The 13,639-nt window shown below is 39.4% G+C and overlaps 1 pseudogene; it reads left to right on the top strand.

Moving 5' to 3' along the window:
• The first annotated feature begins 8,102 nt into the window (after positions 1-8,102).
• LOC116888850 lies at positions 8,103-13,205 on the top strand (annotated as a pseudogene).
• The last annotated feature ends 434 nt before the right edge of the window (positions 13,206-13,639 follow it).

The following is a 13,639-nucleotide window of genomic DNA, read 5'->3' as shown; positions in this document are numbered from 1 at the left end:
AAAGTTTAAATACCATATGGAATTTCTGGCCAGTTGCTGTGATTTCATAGCCTCACTCACCTGTTTAAACAGAAAAGATGTAGAATCAAGAATAATCCAGTGTGATAATTTATCCTAATGTGGACAAAATTGGCTCTCTGTAAACTTTTTAATAAAAAAAAATTTCTTTGGAAAATGTAATTATTTTCTAAAGCTTTACCTCTTAAAAACTAGGAGATATTTGCCCTTAATGAAGTAAATGAAGGTTATTTTTGTAACCAAGGTTATAAAACACAGCAGTACAGAAATAAACAAGTTACCACAAACTAACTCCACGAGTAAACACTCAGAAGATGTGTTGACAACAGGAAGGCAGCTAAAATCAGTGCTTTCAATTGATTGAAATCATTCAGTCTTTACAGTTCCTAGGAATGACATAGGTCTTCCAAAACCATTGTTGTCTCTCCTTCCCACTGATGGTGACAGTAAACCTGCCTTATAATTTAGAGAGATGCAGCCTTCAACTCTTGACACAGTGGATACTTTAAAGGCAAAAGGACAACTTTTCACATAACATGCTAGTTTAATTAGGAAAATGAAAACAGAACTATTTTCTTTTCATCCTCAAACACTAGAGATGGTCATTCAAAAACTAAAATGCATTTCATTCATTGTACTAATGAAACAAAGTGTCACCTGAGAAAAACAATGTAGCAACTATTACTCTAAATCAAAAATTAAGAAGTTCTTAACTCTTATTTTCATATACTACTAAACTATTCATTGAAGAAATAAAAATGGAAAATTCAAAGGAAAACCTGTAGATAATGGTGGTCAAATCCTTAGATGGAAACTGAAAAGCTGGCTATTCCATGGTAAAATTTTGTGAATGAAAACCTCACAGATCAGAACCTATATCATGGCATAATTTTGTGAATGAAAATCTATTAAACCAGAACTTATATCTTGAAAAGCAAACAAACATACACACACACATATACACACAGTCATGTTGGTACATACTATTAATCCCACCACTTCAGAGACAAAAACAGGAAGGCAGATCTCTGTGAGTTCAAGGCGAACCCTGTATATATAGTGAGGTCCAGGCCAACCAGCTCTTGATAATGAAACTCTGCACTTAAAAAAATGAAAAAAAATCTTGAAAAAAAGATTTATTTAACATATATGTACTGTGACGATTTGAATGTCATTATTGCAACACAGTCATACTGTACATTCAGGGGAAACCAATGTAAAGCTCATAAACAACATTCTGGTAATAAAGGTTCTAAATAAATGTAGCTTTATCTATTGAGGGTACATTTTAAGAATTATGAAAGTATAAAAACACACTTTGCAGATATTTTAACAGTCTTAAAGAGATGCATAACAGCACATAAAAAATTATTTTAAAGTATAGCATATGTTCATATTAATTTTAATATAGGTGAAACTTTGAAATCATAACAGTTTACAAAAATAGAGAGTTTTTAACTTTTAACACAAATGTAGTATGGCAAATTAAATGGTCTTAAGTGCATTTGTTGTGTTTGCCCTGAAGTTATCTGTATTTTTATGCTAATTCCGCTGCCCCAAGGACAGCTGCCTAGTCAAGAACTCAGGAATCAGGTGACTTGATCAGAACCTTCTCCCCATTGAATTTGTAAAGTACAGGTGAGGGGCAGGTACAGGATAGAAGGAGGCCTGTCATTGGAGGAGAAGGAAGGATGGGTGGGAGAGAAGTTTGAAGGAAGAGGAGGAGACGAGAGAGAAAGGAAGAGACAGGAGGGAGAGAGGGGCAGAGAAGCCATGGCAGGACAAGATGGCAGGTTATGTTAAGATTCTGCTCTGTGTATTTACAGGTTGTTACTAATGTTCTCAAGGGATGGATGGTACCGGGCTTTGTATGTTTAACCGGGCAATTATATCTTATCAATTGGGTCAAAGATTATTGTGTTGTGTGTTCTTTTATGTGAAGGTTTGAGTGTAGGAAAGTGCATGGCTGGGATGTGTTTCCGCCAAGATATCTAGCAGATATCTTGGGGCACCGCGGTGTGGAACTAGCAGGGTAAAAGACACCGTTACTTTTTTATTTTTATATTTTTACAACAACAAGCACTTATGTGGATGCAAAAATATTTGCTATATAACATGTAAATAATGTGAAAAATAGATTAAGGTATGTGAATTCCTTGACTTCTATCTTGAATATATTACTGACAGCAGTCTCAAGAAAGCAAAAATTTTCAGTAACCAAGTTATAATGACAGCTAATGCAAGGAGGTGATGATATTTAGCATTTTGAACAGCATGTAAAAAAGGAATGACTTTATTCACTAGTATCTCTCTTGTTTCAAATACAAGAAAATATCAAGATCAAACTTAAGACATATAAAAATTTTAAAAGTCAAAATCAGTGACAGGAGCTGAGTTAATAGCTCAGTAAACAAAATGCTTGCCAGCATGAGGACCTGAGTTCATTTCCCCAGCAAGTGCATAAAAAGCACACATGTGCACCACATTCATAGGAAGATCCATGGCATTCACTGGCTAGCTAGCTTTGCCAAATCAGCAAACCCCAGGTTCAGTGAGAGATTTTGTCTCAGAAAGTAAGGTGAAGAGCAGTAGGACACCGCCAGAACCTGAAGAGTCCGACCGAATAAACAGTTCTCTGCACCCAAATCCTGTGGGAGGGAGAGCTGGACCTTCAGAGAAGCAGACAAGCCTGGGAAACAAGAAGAGTCTACACTCAGCCCACATCTCTGACTCCAAAGGAGAACACCAGGCGCCATCTGGAACCCTGGTGCACGGAAGCTCCCAGAAAGGGCAGCGCAGATCTTCCTGGTTGCTGCCGCCACGGAGAGCTCATAAGCAACACCCCATGAGCAAACTTGAGCCTCGGGAACACAGGTAAGACCAACTTTTCTGCTGCAAGCGAACTGCCTGGTGAACTCAAGACACAGGCCCACAGGAACAGCGGAAGATCTGTAGATAGGAAAAACTACACACCCGAAAGCAGAACACTCTGTCCCCATAACTGGCTGAAAGAAAAGAGGAAAACAGGTCTACAGCACTCCTGACACACAGGCTTATAGGACAGTCTAGCCACTGTCAGAAATAGCAGAACAAAGTAACACTAGAGATAATCTGATGGCGAGAGGCAAGCGCAGGAACCCAAGCAACAGAAACCAAGACTACATGGCACCATCGGAGCCCAATTCTCCCATCAAAACAAACATGGAATATCGAAACACACCAGAAAAGCAAGATCTAGTTTCAAAATCATATTTGATCATGATGCTGGAGGACTTCAAGAAAGACATGAAGAACTCCCTTAGAGAAACACAGGAAAACATAAATAAACAAGTAGAAGCCTACAGAGAGGAATCACAAAAATCCCTGAAAGAATTCCAGGAAAACACAATCAAACAGTTGAAGGAATTAAAAATGGAAATAGAAGCAATCAAGAAAGAACACATGGAAACAACCCTGGATATAGAAAAGCAAAGGAAAAGACAAGGAGCCGTAGGTACAAGCATCACCAACAGAATACAAGAGATGGAAGAGAGAATCTCAGGAGCAGAAGATTCCATAGAAATCATTGACTCAACTGTCAAAGATAATGTAAAATGGAAAAAGGTACTGGTCCAAAGCATACAGGAAATCCAGGACTCAATGAGAAGATCAAACCTAAGGATAATAGGTATAGAAGAGAGTGAAGACTCCCAGCTCAAAGGACCAGTAAATATCTTCAACAAAATCATAGAAGAAAACTTCCCTAACCTAAAAAAAGGATACCCATAGGCATACAAGAAGCCTACAGAACTCCAAATAGATTGGACCAGAAAAGAAACACCTCCCAACACATAATAGTCAAAACATCAAATGCACAAAGTAAAGAATATTAAAAGCAGTAAGGGAAAAAGGTCAAGTAACATATAAAGGCAGTCCTATCAGAATCACACCAGACTTCTCGCCAGAGACAATGAAAGCCAGAAGATCCTGGACTGATGTCATACAGACCCTAAGAGAACACAAATGCCAGCCCAGGTTACTGTATCCTGCAAAACGCTCAATTTACATAGATGGAGAAACCAAGATATTCCATGACAAAACCAAATTTACACAATATCTTTCTACAAATCCAGCACTACTAAGGATAATAAATGGTAAAGCCCAACATAAGGAATCAAGCTACACCCTAGAAAAAGCAAGAAACTTCTCGTCTTGGCAACAAAACAAAGAGAAGAAAAGCACACAAACATAACCTCACATCCAAATATGAATATAACAGGAAACAATAACAACTATCCTTAATATCTCTCAACATCAATGGTCTCAACTCCAAAATAAAAAGACATAGATTAACAAACTGGATATGCAATAAGGACCCTGCATTCTGCTGCCTACAGGAAACACACCTCAGAGACAAAGACAGACACTACCTCAGAGTGAAAGGCCGGAAATCAACTTTCCAAGCAAATGGTCAGAAGAAGCAAGCTGGAGTAGCCATTCTAATATCAAATAAAATCGATTTTCAACTAAAAGTCATCAAAAAAGATAAGGAAGGACTCTTCATATTCATCAAAGGAAAAATCCACCAAGATGAACTCTCAATCCTAAATATCTATGCCCCAAATACAAGGGCACCTACATACGTGAAAGAAACCTTACTAAAGCTCAAAACACACATTGCACCTCATACAATAATAGTAGGAGATTTCAACACCCCACTCTCATCAATGGACAGATCACGGAAACAGAAATTAAACACAGGTATACACAGACTAAGAGAAGTCATGAACCAAATGGACTTAACAGATATTTATAGAACATTCTACACTAAAGCAAAAGGATATACATTCTTCTCAGCTCCTCATGGTACTTTCTCCAAAATTGACCATATAATTGGTCAAAAAACGGGCCTCAACAGGTACAGAAAGATAGAAATAATCCCATGCGTGCTATCAGACCACCACGGCCTAAAGCTGATCTTCAATAATAATAAGGGAAGAACGCCCACATGTACGTGGAAGTTGAACAATGCTCTACTCAATGATAACTTGGCTTCATAGAAGGAATTCGGTAGTGCTCAATCTGTTTCAATTTTGTGGAGTAGTTTGGATAGTATTGGTATGAAGTCTTCTATGAAGGTCCTATATAATTATGCACTGAACCAGTCTGGTCTGGGCTCTTTTTGGTTGGGAGACCTTTAATGACTGCTTCTATTTCCTTAGGAGTTATGGGGTCGTTTAAATGGTTTATCTGTTCCTGATTTAACTTTGGTACCTGGTACCTGTCTAGGAAATTGTCCAATACCTGCAGATTTTCAAGTTTTGTTGAATATAGGCTTTTGTAGTAGGATCTGATGGTTTTGGGGTTTCCTCTGGTTCTGTAGTTATGTCTCCCTTTTCATTTCTGATGTTGTTAATTTGGACACACTCTCTGTGTCCTCTCGTTATTCTGGTTAAGTGTTTATCTATCTTGTTGATTTTCTCAAAGAACCAACTTTTGGTTCTGTTGATTCTTTCTATGTTCCTTTTTGTTTCTACTTGGTTGATATCAGCTCTGTGTTTGATTGTTTCCTGCCTTCTACTCCTCCTGGGTGTATTTGCTTCTTTTTGTTCTAGAGCTTTTAGGTGTGCTGTCAAGCTGCTGATATATGCTCTCTCCTGTTTCTTTCTGGAGGCACTCAGAGCTATGAGTTTTCCTCTTAGCACAGCTTTCATTGTGTCCCATAAGGTTGGGTATGTTGTACCTTCATTTTCATTAAATTCTAAGAAGTCTTTAATTTCTTTATTTCTTCCTGACCAGGTTATCATTGAGTAGAGCATTGTTCAACTTCAATGTATATGTGGTCATTCTTCTCTTATTGTTATTGAAGACCAGCTTTAGCCCGTGTTGGTCTGATAGGACACATGGGATTATTTCTATCTTTCTGTATCTGTTCAGGCCTGTTTTATGACCAATTTTATGGTCAATTTTGGAGAAAGTACCACGAGGTTGTGAGAAGAATGTATATCCTTTTGCTCTAGGATAGAATGTTGTATCAATATCTGTTAACTCTGTTTGGTTCATGACTTCTCTTAATCTGTCTATGTCTCTGTTTAATTTCTGTTTCCAAGATCTGTCCATTGATGAGTGTGGGGTGTTGGAATCTCCTAGTATTATTGTGTGAGGTTCACTGTGTGCTTTGAACTTTAGTAAGGTTTCTTTTATGTTTGTGGTTGCCCTCGTATTTGGAGCATTGGTATTTAGGATTCAGAGTTCATCTTGGTGGATTTTTCCTTTCATGAATATGAAGTGTCCTTCCTTATCTTTTTTGATGACTTTTAGTTGAAAATCAATTTTATTCGATATTAGAATGGCTACTCCAGCTTGTTCCTTCGGACCATTTGCTTGGAAAGTTGATTTCCAGCCTTTCACTCTGAAGTAGTGTCTGTCTTTGTCTCTTAGGTGTTTCCTGTAGGCAGCAGAATGCAGGGTCCTCATTGCGTATCCAGTTTGTCAATCTATGTATTTTTATTGGGGTGTTGACACCATTAATGTTGAGAGATATTAAGGAATACTGATTATTGCTTCCTGGTATATTCATATTTGGATATGAAATTATGTTTGTGTGCTTTCTTCTCTTTGTTTTGTTGCCAAGATGATTAGTTTCTTGCTTTTTCTAGGGTGTAGCTTGCCTCCTTATGTTGGGCTTTACCATTTATTATCCTTTGTAGCTCTGGTTTAGTAGAAAGATATTGTGTAAATTTGGATTTCTCATGGAATATCTTGGTTTCTCCATCTATGTTAATTTAGAGTTTTGCAGGATACAGTAACCTGGCTTGGCATTTTTGTTCTCTTAGGGTCTGTATGACATCTGTCCAGGATCTTCTGGCTTTCATAGTCTCTGGTGAGAAGTCTGGTGTGATTCTGATAGGTCTGCCTTTATATGTTACTTGACCTTTTTCCCTTACTGCTTTTAATATTCTTTCTTTATTTTGTGTATTTTGTGTTTTGACTATTATGTGATGGGAGGAGTTTCTTTTCTGGTCCAGTCTATTTGGAGTTCTGTGGGCTTCTTGTATGTTTATGGGCATCTCTTTCTTTAGATTAGGGAAGTTTTCTTCTATGATTTTGTTGAAGATATTTACTGGTCCTTTGAGCTAGGAGTCTTCATTCTCTTCTATACCTATTATCCTTAGGTTTGATATTCTCATTGAGTCCTGGATTTCCTGTATGTTTTGAACCAGTAGTTTTTTCTATTTTGCATTATCTTTCACAGTTGTGTTGATTATTTCTATGGAATCTTCTGCTCCTGATATTCTTTCTTCTATCTCTTGTATTTTGTTGGTGATGCTTGTATCTATGTCTCCTTGTCTCTTCTTTTGCTTTTCTATATCCAGGGTTGTTTCCCTGTGTCCTTTCTTTATTGCTTCTATTTCTATTTTTAATTCCTTCAACTGTTTGATTTTTGTTTTCCTGGAATTCTTTCAGGGACTTTTGTGATTCCTTTCTATAAGCTTCTACTTGTTTATTTATGTTTTCCTGCGTTTCTCTAAGGAAGTTCTTCATGTCTTTCTTGAAGTCCTCCAGCATCATGATCAAATATGATTTTAAATCTATATCTTGCTTTTCTGGTGTGTTTGGATATTCAGTGTTTGCTTTGGTGGGAGAATTGGTCTCCGATGATGCCATGTAGTCTTGGTTTCTCTTGCTTGAGTTCCTGCACTTGCCTCTCGCCATCAGGTTGTCTCTGGTGTTACTTTGTCCTGCTATTTCTGACAGTGACTAGACTGTCCTATTGGGCTGTGTGTCAGGAGTGCTGTAGACCTGTTTTCCTGTTTTCTTTTAGCCATTTATGGGAACAGAGTGTTCTGCTTTTTGGCGTGTAGTCTTTCCTGTCTACTGGTCTTCAGCTGTTCCTGTGGGCCTGTGTCCTGTGTCCACCAGGCAGGTCACTTGGAGCAGAAAAGTTGGTCTTCCCTGTGGTCCCGCAGCTCAAGTTGCTCGTGGGGGGCTGCTTTTGAGCTCTTGGTGAGGGCGGCAACCAGGAGGGCCTGCGCTGCCTTTTCCAAGAGCCCCCCTGAACTGGGGTCCCAGATGGCGTTTGGTGTTTTCCTCTGGAGTCAGAAATGTGGGCAGAGTGTAGTCCCTACTGGCCTCCCAGGTTTGTCTGCCCTTCTGAAGGTTTATCTCTCCTTCCCATGGGATTTGGGTGCAGAGATCTGTTGACTGTGTCCCTTCAGGTTGGGCAGTGTCTGGACTGCAGGGGACCTACCGCTCCAGTACCCCTATCTTCCAGTTCCCAGAGTTTCCTATTGAGCCAAGGATGTGGGCAAGGGTGGGCAGTTTTGGTAGTCTCTCCTGCTATACAGTCTCAGGAGTGCCCACCTGTCTGGCCGTTGAGCTCTCTCCCAAGGGGTTTGGGAGCGGTGAGCTGTGTGCCAGGATCAGCGATTTGGGGCTCCAGGTAAAATCCGAAATTGTACGGTCCCAGAGGAATTTTGCCTCTGTGTTTCCTGAGACCACCAGGCAGGTTGCTTAGAGCAGAAAAGTTGGTCTTACAACATACCAATACTATCCAAACTATTCCACAAAATTGAAACAGATGGAGCACTACCGAATTCCTTCTGTGAAGCGACAATTACTCTTATACTTAAACCACACAAAGACACAACAAAGAAAGAGAACTTCAGACCAATTTCCCTTATGAATATCAACGCAAAAATACTCAATAAACTTCTGGCAAACCAAATCCAAGAGCACATCAAAACAATCATCCATCAAGATCAAGTAGGCTATATCCCAGGCATGCAGGGATGGTTTAATATACCGAAAACCATCAACGTGATCCATTATATAAACAAACTGGAAGATAAAACCACATGATCATTTCATTAGATGCTGAGAAAGCATTTGACAAAATTCAACACCCCTTCATGATAAAAGTCCTGGAAAAGAATAGGAATTCAAGGCCCATACCTAAACATACTAAAAGCTATATACAACAAACCAGTCACTAACATTAAACTAAATGGAGAGTAACTTGAAGCAATCACACTGAAATCAGGAACTAAACAAGGCTGCCCAATCTCTCCCTACTTATTCAATATAGTTCTTGAAGTTCTAGCCAGAGCAATCAGACAACAAAAGGAGTTCAAGGGGATACAAATTGGAAAAGAAGAAGTCAAAATATCACTATTTGCAGATGATATGATAGTATACTTAAGTGATCCCAAAAGTTCCACCAGAGAACTACTAAAGCTGATAAACAACTTCAGCCAAGTGGCTGGGTATAAAATTAACTCAAATAAATCAGTAGCCTTCCTTTACACATAAGAGAAAGAAGCCGAGAAAGAAATTAGGGAAACGACACCCTTCATAATAGACCCCAACAATATAAAGTACCTCAGTGTGACTTTAACCAAGCAAGTAAAAGATCTGTACAATAAGAACTTCAAGACTCTGAAGAAAGAAATTGAAGAAGACCTCAAAAGATGGAAAGATCTCCCAAGCTCATGGATTGGCAGGATTAATATAGTAAAAATGGCCATTCTACCAAAAGCAATCTACAGATTCAATGCAATCCCCATCAAAATACCAATCCAATTCTTCAAAGAGTTAGACAGAACAATTTGCAAATTCATCTGGAATAACAAAAAACCCAGGATAGCTAAAACTATCCTCAACAATAAAAGGACTTCAGGGGGAATTACTATCCCTGAACTGAAGCAGTATTACAGAGCAATAGTGATAAAAACTGCATGGTATTGGTACAGAGACAGAGAGATAGACCAATGGAACAGAATTGAAGACCCAGAAATGAACCCACACACCTATGGGCACTTGATTTTTGACAAAGCAGCCAAAACCATCCAATGGAAAAAAGATAGCGTTTTCAGAAAATGGTGCTGGTTCAACTGGAGGTTCAACATGTAGAAGAATGCAGATCGATCCATGCTTATCACCCTGTACAAAGCTTAAGTCCAAGTGGATAAAGGACCTCCACATCAAACCAGATACACTCAAACTGATAGAAGAAAAACTAGGGAAGCATCTGGAACACATGGGCACTGGAAAAAAATTCCTGAACAAAACACCAATGGCTTATGCTCTAAGATCAAGAATCGACAATTGGGATCTCATAAAACTGCAAAGCTTCTGTAAGGCAAAGGACACTGTGGTTAGGACAAAACGGCAACCAACAGATTGGGAAAAGATCTTTACCAATCCTACAACAGATAGAGGCCTTATATCCAAAATATACAAAGAACTCAAAAAGTTAGACCGCAGGGAGACAAATAACCCTATTAAAAAATGGGGTTCAGAGCTAAACAAAGAATTCACAGCTGAGGAATGCCGAATGGCCAAGAAACACCTAAAGGAATGTTCAACATCTTTAGTCATAAGGGAAATGCAAATCAAAACAACCCTGAGATTTCACCTCACACCAGTCAGAATGGCTAAGATGAAAAACTCAGGTGACAGCAAATCCTGGCTAGGATGCGGAGAAAGAGGAACACTCCTCCATTGTTGGTGGGATTGCAGACTGTACAACCATTCTGGAAATCAGTCTGGAGGTTCCTCAGAAAATTGGACATTGAACTGCCTGAGGATCCAGCTATACCTCTCTTGGGCATATACCCAAAAGATGCCCCAACATATAAAAAAGACACGTGCTCCACTATGTTCATAGCAGCCTTATAATAGCCAGAAGCTGGAAAGAACCCAGATGCCCTTCAACAGAGGAATGGATACAGAAAATGTGGTACATCTACACAATGGAATATTACTCAGCTATCAAAAAACAATGCCTTTATGAAATTCATAGACAAATGGTTGGAACTGGAAAATATCATCCTGAGTGAGGTAACCAATCACAGAAAAACACACATGGTATGCACTCATTGATAAGTGGCTATTAGCCCAAATGCTTGAATTACCCTAGATGCATAGAACACATGAAACTCAAGACGGATGATAAAAATGTGAATGCTTCACTCCTTCTTTAAAAGGGGGAACAAGAATACCCTTGGCAGGGAATAGGGAGGCAAAGATTAAAACAGAGGCAGAAGGAACACCCATTCAGAGCCTGCCCTAAATATACAGCCATCCAATTAGACAAGATGGATGAAGCAAAGAAGTGCAGGCCGACAGGATCCGGATGTAGATCGCTCCTGAGAGACACAGCCAGAATACAGCAAACACAGAGGCGAATGCCAGCAGCAAACCACTGAACTGAGAATAGGACCCCCGTTGAAGGGGAATCAGAGAAAGGACTGGAAGAGCTTGAAGGGGCTTGAGTCCCCTTATGAACAACAATGCCAAGCAACCAGAGCTTCCAGGGACTAAGCCACTACCTAAAAAGACTATACATGGACTGACCCTGGACTCTGACCTCATAGGTAGCAATGAATATCCTAGTAAGATCACCAGTGGAAGGGGAAGCCCTTGGTCCTGCTAAGACTGAACCCCAGTGAACTAGATTGTTGGAGGGAGGGTGGCAATGGGGGGAGGATGGGGAGGGAAACACCAATATAGAAGGGAAGGAGGAGGGGTTAGGGGGATGTTGGCCTGGAAACCGGGAAATGGAATAACACTCGAAATGTAAATAAGAAATACTCAAGTTAATAAAAAAAATTAAATCAAATTCCTTTAAAAAAAAAAAAGAAGAAGGAGAAGAAAGAAAAGTTGGTCCTACCTCTGGTCCCGTGTCTCAAGTTTGCTCGTGGGGGACTGCTTTTGAGCTCTGGGTGAGGGCGGCCACCAGGAGGGCCTGTGCCCACTTTTGCGGGAGCCCCCATGCACCGGGGTCCCAGATGCCATTAGGTGTTTTCCTCTGGAGTCAGAATGTATGCAGAGTGTAGTCTCTTCTGGCTTCCCAGGCGTGTCTGCCCCTCTGAAGTTTTAGCTCTCCCTCCCTCGGGATTTGGGTGCAGAGGATTGTTGACTATGTCCCTTCAGGTCCGGGCGGTTTCTGGACTGCGGGGGACCTGCCGCTCCAGTGCCCCTTAGAAATTTCTTTTATATCTGCTGTATCCCCTAATATTTATATTACATATCAACAGGAGACAGGTCAATCACTTATGATGTTTGTGTCATGCAAGTGTTTTTTGTTGTGGTTTTGGAGTAAATGGATTTTTTACTTCTGGCTTTATGTCCTATGATCGTTATGTGGTCATCTGCAAACCCTTGCATTATGTAACCATCATGAACAGTAAGATGTGTCAGACACTTATTCTCTGCTGCTAGATGGTTGACTTGCTTATCATACTCCCAACACCTACCCTGTTCTTAAATTTGAGATTTTGTGACTCAAATTTTATTGATTATTTCTTCTGTGATGAATCTCCTATCTTGAAGATTTCATGCTCAGACACATGGCTCATAGAGCAGCTGGTGATTGTTTGTGCAGTGTTGACCTTCATTCTGACCCTTGTGTGTGTTACTCTGTCCTATGTACATATCGTCAAGACCATTCTAAGATTCCCCTTTGCCCAGCAAAGGAAAAAGGCCTTTTCCACCTGTTCTTTTCAAATGATTGTAGTTTCCATCACCTATGGAAGTTGTATTTTCATTTACATCAACCCTTCAGCAAAGGAATCGGTAGCTATCAATAAGGGTGTAGCAGTTCTGATTTCATCAATTGCTCTGATGTTAAATCCGTTCATTTATACTCTGAGAAATAAGCAAGTTAGACAAGCCTTCAATGATTGCATCAAAAAGACTGCCATGATCTCAATGAAAAAAAAAAGAGAACGTTCAAATATAGAAATAAAATATTAAACATAAACCGTTAAAGTTCGTATATATTTGTCTCTTCTTGAATGAATTTATATTTAAATAAACTTTCACAAAAAATGTTGAGAAAGGCCTTTTTTCTATGTGATATAAAAACAGAGGTGATGAGCACTATGAGGGAGGCTTTAGTAAGAATAGGGACTGGGGTTAAGGGAGAGGAGATATGGAGAGGAGAGTTAACTACAACACCTATTGATGCATTAAAAAGTATAAAAATCCTACTTCATAAGTTAATTAAAAATATTTTAAAGGATTCTGAGCATAGATACTCTATCTGGATATATTATACTGTTCCCAGAACCAATAGATAGTGAAATTAAAACTCCAGTGCTAGGTATAGGATATCTACCTCTCTGTGTCGTTTTCATTAGGGAATCCCAAAGACCTCCAAAGTAATACAAGCTATTGCTCCTGCTCTTGACTACCCACCATAACCTTGATGACATATCCTTATGGTTGAAGACATCACACAAGTTAATAAGGCACTGGATAAATCAATCTGAAACTGAGCTAGAAGCTTCTTTCCTAATTGTTAGCTTTTGTTGTACCAGATGATGCTATGCAGGGTACTGGGGGGGAACGGGGAATAGCTATCATTTTCTTGCCCAAAATAGACCTTTATTACTGTACTAATGTTAATATTTTATTTGAGATGTAACTCTCTCACTCAATAGTGGTATATATGTTACAGGAATAACCAATCACTTTCTGATTGCATTTAAGATCCTCCCTACTGGAAGAAATTCATGCCTGGTAATGTAGACATGGTAAACTAATAGCTACAGAGTTAATAAGCCCTAGGTGGGGAACCTGCTACTGCCATTTACCTAAATGGGCATGTCAAACTGGCTTCTAAATATTTGTATTT

Source organism: Rattus rattus, chromosome 1 (assembly GCF_011064425.1).
Source record: "Rattus rattus isolate New Zealand chromosome 1, Rrattus_CSIRO_v1, whole genome shotgun sequence".
Taxonomy (NCBI): domain Eukaryota; kingdom Metazoa; phylum Chordata; class Mammalia; order Rodentia; family Muridae; genus Rattus; species Rattus rattus.
Note: the sequence above shows the minus strand (reverse complement) of the source record. Positions and strands in the feature narration are given on the sequence as shown.